Source organism: Quercus suber, unplaced genomic scaffold (genome assembly GCF_002906115.3).
Source record: "Quercus suber isolate HL8 unplaced genomic scaffold, Cork oak 2.0 scaffold_208, whole genome shotgun sequence".
Taxonomy (NCBI): domain Eukaryota; kingdom Viridiplantae; phylum Streptophyta; class Magnoliopsida; order Fagales; family Fagaceae; genus Quercus; species Quercus suber.
The window spans coordinates 277,937-284,727 of record NW_027069666.1 but is presented as its reverse complement, the minus strand read 5'-3'; positions in this window follow the sequence as shown (position 1 = coordinate 284,727).

Here is a 6,791-nt window from a genome sequence, read left to right as displayed (position 1 = left end):
TGATAGCAATTGATTTCTAGATTATCATGCAGTGGTTGGGAAAAATTAATGATCATGAATATATGCTGATATGAATTAACAAGGTAGATTCCAAAACCTTAATTCCTTTCTCTTGTTTGTTTATATCTCTTTATTGCTTTATATTATATCTTTTTGCTTAGTTTAATTATTTTCTTAGTTTATTTTAATTTCAAAACAATCAATTTTTATTAGACTAGATTAGGATTAATTTGGTTAAGATTCAATTAATTTTCCTACATTCATTCAAGTCCCTGTGGATTCAACCTCGTTCTTGTCAAACTATACTTTGGTACAATTCGTGCACTTGTGAGTACTTTAAAATTTCACAACGCACACTACTGTTTTTACAACCTATAAACTTAGAGAGAGAGAGAGAGAGAGAGAGAGAGAGAGAGAGAGAGATTATAGTTTTACTATATCATTCATTTGCTTGAATGAGTTATCTAATATGAGTTTTAATTAGCTCAACTAGTACAATCTCTTATCGTCGAATATGAGATCTAATTTAAACTTTAAACTCCACTTATATCAAAAACCAATTGGTGTTTTTGTTTAATTATAAATAACAATAACCATGAAACAAATGTCATAAGTTAAAATTATATAATTTATATCTATAAACTTAAACTAAAATAATATAAAAAAGAGTTATCCAACCAATATAAATGATTGTGATTCCCTTTGTAGCAACCATGCATGTTTAATGAAATTAAACATGCTTTAATGAGGCCACCTTAGCAAATAAGTTGTATGCAATAATGAGCTAACCGTTTTGCCAAAAATGCCAAAAGTCTAACAAGTGTATGAAAGGAGTCTAAGGCCTTTAGAGAACTTGCTACTAGATCATTTTAAAAAAGTTTTAATAACACTTTTATGAAAAATGTAAAAAAAACTGTAAAAAATTCATCTACTTCTTTTTTCCTCTATAAAAGGTTTCTTAAAATATTTCATAAATCGATGCTTTCATGACATCGGTTAACTTTTTCTTTATCTAAGATACTTTTTCATATTCTTCTATAACTTATTTTTAAGTTGAACAGTAACAATATTCTTTTGTCTACGCTTATTTTTTTAAATGATAAGGTTAGAGCATTCACAACAAAGATATCAAAATTTTAGCTTTTAGCAATTCAAAACACTACTTTATCTATTTTAACAACTTACTTTATTTATTTTATTTTATTTTTTGATGAAAGATGATTTCATTAAAGAACTAAACACCAAAACAAGGTTCAGGACATATCCTGTCAAAATACATCCCACTGAGGTCACCCTTAAAAACACCTAAAATGTCCACAGGCGAACTATCATAAAAAAGAAAATCAGCAGACATCCTAAAGCTCATCCTTGCTAAACCATCAGAACATTGATTGGCTTGCCGGAAGCAATGCTTAATACGAACTTGACGGAATCGGGTAAGAAGCTGCCTACAATCATCCAAAATAGGAGATATAATGTCATTTACATAATCTACATTCCGCAACATATCAACAATGGACTTGGCATCCATCTCAATTTCAAGATAAAGAATATTCAAAGTGCAACACAGCTTGAGGCCTTCACGCAGCCCCCATAACTCAGCAGCAAAGCTGTTAGTGACTCCAATTCACTTTCTGAACCTAGCCACCCAATGCCCGTCATCATTCCTCACCACTCCCCCACGACTAGCCAGGCCGTGAGGCTCACTGCAAGACCCATCTGTGTTCAATTTCTTCCATCCTTGCTCAGGCTGCTCCCATCGAATCCTCCTCAATACTCTACGGCCTTGCAACCTTGGAGCAGCCACACAATGAAAATACTCCATAGCTTGATACACAATATCCATAGCCAATCTTTGACTCCGACCTTTCCTATTCAAAACAATATCATTTCTACTCTTCCAAATGCTCCAAAGAGCAAAAGAAAACACAATTTTCCAAGGGGTACCTGTGACATGTAGCTTATCATTAGTTTTAACATTAAGTGACAACCATTCCACCAGGTTAACGGGCCAAAAATCATAATTAGAAGCTGTGAACCCTAGCTGATTCCATACATGTTTCAGGTGAAAGCAATCTCTCAAGGCATGCAATATAGTTTCAGCCCCATTGCAGCAAACAGGGCACATTTCATCTTGAACCACTCCTCTTTTACCCAAACAAACCTTGACAGAGATACTATTGTAAGCACACAACCAAAGAAAATTTCTAACCTATGGAAGCAAATCTACCTTCCAAATCTAGCTAGTTGCAAAAGCAATAGTATTTGACTCCTCCATAACAATCCCATAAGCGCTCTTGACATCAAAACTCCCCTTGGATGACCCCGCCCAAGCCAATTTGTCCGTAGCACCTCCTAAGGTCGACATGGGAATTGCATAAATCAAACCCTTAACTTCATCCGGAAGTTTAAAGGTTGTTTTCTCCCAATCCTAGCCCACATCAAGCATAATATCTTTAAGTTCCAAACGATTGGTTTCTAGAGAAATAGGCCCTTAAATCAACTTTCTAAGGGGACCCCCATTCGTCCAATTGTTGTGCCAAATATTCAAAGTGCTATTTTTTGTCACTAACCATCTACAACCCTTATTAAAAGTGCCCATCCCTTTCTTCATATCTGCCCATATTGATGAGCAAGGGAGACTATTTGCATTAGCAGTTGCTCTCCTTCGATGGTTGCAATACTTCTTCTTCAACACATTAACCCACGGTGCCTGCCCTTCCGTATGAAACCTTCAATTAAGTTTGGCTAAGAGCGCCACTTTTCTTCCCTTGGTTGTTTGCAACCTCAATCCCCCTTCTTCCTTAGATGTTATCACCTTCTCCCAACCAACCCAATGAATCTTCTTGGCTGATTTTGTAGAGCCTTATAGGAAATTCCTATTCACCCTATCTAGATCATCCAAAACCCTTCCCAGAAGGTAAGAGCATTGTATAATGTACGATGGGATAGCAGCCAACGATGATTGAATGAGCACTTCACAGCCAGCCAAAGATAATAGGTTTGCCTTCCACCCTGAAAGCTTTTGCTTCACTCCATCCAAAATAAAGTTATAATCATGAGAAAAAGACCCCGACTGTTTTAGCAGAAAACCAAGGTATTTACCAAGATACGTCATTGATGCAAACCCCAAAATGTCACAAAGGGACTCCCTGGTATCCCTATCCACATTTGGAGATAAGTACACCCTTGATTTAGTTTCACTCACTGTTTGGCCATAAATGCTACAAAAGGTATCCAAAACATCGCTAATGGCTGCACAGTTTACCCCATCAACTTTGGCAAAGAGAATCAAATCATTTGCAAAGAATAGGTGGGAAAAAGCTGGACCACTCTGAGATGCCTTCACTGGCTGCCACAACTTCCCCCTACACTTCTCTTCAATAAGCTGCCCAAGATAGTCCATACACAAGATGAACAAGTATGGAGAGATCAAGGGCCTCTCCATTGAACAAAATAGATGTAGAGATTGTAGACACACAACTCATTATAGATGTAGAGATTGTAGACACACAACTCATTATGACATCTATAATATCCATTGGGAGATTTACCCGAATAAGCATATCTCTGATGAAATTCCATTCTAGCTTGTCATAAGCTTTCTCTAAATCTATCTTGAGCGCCATATATCCAGTTCTACCCTTCTTCTTCCCAAGATGCAAACTCGCTTTATAATTCATCCAACATCAAAGGTTCTATTTTTTTAACAATTCATTTAAATATTCTTTTTTTTAATCTCTATTTTTTTTTCTCTCTCTTCCTATTTGTGTCACGCTCTCCCCTGAAGCAATCCAAACTCACCTCTTTCTTCTCAATCCTCAACCCAACAAACCGACGACCACACCCACTGCTAGCCACCGCCACCTGAAAAAAAAAAAAAAAAAAAAAAAAAAAAAAAAAAAAAAAANAAAAAAAAAAAAAAAAAAAAAAAAACACACACACACACACACACACACACACACACACAACAGAACCTTAGCCACTGACCCCCAGTAACCTGTAACCAGCCATTGCTAGCCACCACCACTGGAGGAAAAAAAAAACCCACAAAACTTTGGCCACTGTGACTCATTCCAAAATCAACCAAAACACAAATCCATGAACCTACTGTTGCCCACAACCATGGTTGAACCACCAAGACCCACAATCGGAACCATCAAGACCCACGACCACAACCGGAACCATCAAGACCCACGACCACAACCGGAACCACCACAACCCAAAGCAAAACCGAGAGAGTGAGAGAAGGGAAGAGAGGCTAGGCAAGTTTCGGTCAGATATGGGAGAAAGGAAGAGAGGCTGGGCGATGCTAGGATTCTTAGGCTTGGCAACATGGGTGATAGTGGGGAAGAAGCAATAGAAAAGAAAAATAAAAGAGGCATGCGTGAGATGAAAGAGAGAAAAAAGGAGGGTCACAAGTGAGAGGGTTTAAATTATATTATTTGGTTATAACATTCAGCTACAGTGAGCTATTAGAGATGGTAGTTTAGTGTAGCTGTGTGTTTAAATTTTTTAAATTTGAGAACTTTGATGTAGTGGGCGTTTTTAGTGGGTTAGGTGCTTTACTAGATTTTTAGCACTTTTAGAAACCTTAATGTGAATGCTATTAGGGTGTTTGGAATAGGAAGATTTTATACTAAAAAGATTTTTTTTGTTAAGGATCAAAAGAGGTAATGGCACATTTGGTACGCATGAATAAATTTAGAAATTAAATATCTATTCTTTTACCGTCATCATTTAGTTTTTTTATAACATTTTTATCACAAGCAATGATTAAAATTTTAAATTAACCATTCCATACTAAAAGTTTTGTTAGAGCACTAGCATGGTGCTCTTAAAAATATGCTATTTTGATACATCAAAAAGTTATTTTATCTATTTTAACATGTTACTTTACAATATACTCTACATCACATGATTCACATCTAATATTTTTTTACTACTTGAATAAATATTTTTTTCTTTATTTTTTTAAATGATTTATTTTTGGTTTCCTAAGACCTAACAGTCATTAAAGACTACAAGAGAGTGAGAAATTATGTGTGGGGATAAATGAGCTGAGCAGGAGTGTTAGGCCGTGGGCCATGCCCGAGGATATAAGGGAGCCCGAGAATGGTCAAACGATAAGATAAGTATGGGGTCAATGGGTCAAGGACAAGGACAAATAATAACGAACAGATGGTGTCTCCCGAGGAGCCAAATTTCCTTGGGAAAGCGTTGTGGAAGGTTGGAACTTGGCCGCCTAGAGAATACCGTGCAAGAGGCAACCATACTCCTGAGGATAAGCCTCAAGGAAAGAAGCCAACAGTGACCTAAGAAATATCTAAGAAGAAGGCTACTACCACCACATTAAATGCTTTGCATCTAATCTACTGGCCGCATTTATGTGGAAATAACGCTTGAATAGTGATATTTTGGCTTACAGCTACTCACAAAGTTTCTAGGAGAGTTCTGATGGGACAAGCATCTAGAAGATCACTTACAATATCAACAAGTGGAAGGTGGGGATGAAGGATGGAAGAATTATATAAAGAAAAGGCCTCTATAAAAAAAAAAAAGGGCATGTAATCTAAGAAAGAAAGGAGAAAAGAAAGAACACCTTGTACTTAGATAAACTTGAGTGAATATAAGAACACTTCATCCTCAAACTTGACCAAGGAGTGTTATTCCTTTCAAATTGTGTTTTCTTATCTTCCTGGCATGAATCTAATCTATTGTAGCCCATACTTGATTTGCTAAGTCTTTTACTTGTAAAATCCACTCTCTAACAAAAATATTCTTTTGGGCTTGTTGGGCCATCATCAATTTTTAGTGGGTTGAGGGTCTTATTCTAGTCTTTACAATATGAATAAAATATATAAAAAATATTTATAGCACACTTGTCCGTACACTTTTATTATTAGAGCACTAGCATTAGGTGTGCCAAATGCCAAATATTTGGCATTTGGAACATCAAACACCAAAAAACCTCCCACATCACATGTTTTAAATGCTAAAAGTTTTAGCATGAGTGAATAGTACAATTCTAATTATACAACTATACAGGTAGAAATACTAAGGACAAAGTTTAGCTACAAAATTGGTTGTAGCTTAAGGCTACAAACTCACTCAATAAAATAAATATTACAACATATTTTGAAAATCTAACCGTTGAATTGCATCTTCTTTACACCCTTAATACACATGTTAAATTTTGTGTTAATCAAATATCATTTACTATATAATCTATAAACTTATGTTTTGTGCATAATTTTAAATTACAAAAACTTGCAATTTAAAAAATTGATTGATGACATAGCTATCGATCTTTAATTTTCTTGAAATTTAGCAAGTATGGAAGATATAAGAAAATGATGTAACCCAATGGTGGATTTGTCAAAATTCAAATCCAATAAAAAGATATTAAGTAAGTTTGTAGTCTAAAACTACAACTAATTTTGTTGCTAAACTTTGTCCAAATACTAAAACCTTTTTAATACTTTTTTTATTCTATTTTTCTCTTTCCTCTCTCACTTGTCTGTTCACTGTCCAAGCCTCTCTTCCTCTCTCATTTACCCTCAACCTCTCCTCTCACTCTCACCTCCGATCTTGCCTCCAATCTCATCATTGATCTCTCCTCTAATCTCTCCGCCAATTCTCCTTTGATCTCGCTATCGCATCCTGCCAATCTCTCCTTTGATCTCACCATCACATCCCACTAACTCACTCTCAAACGCCACTCTCGATAAGTTTTTTAGTCTGCATCTTGGGAATCCCATATAGATTATGACCTCGCCAAACGCATCTCA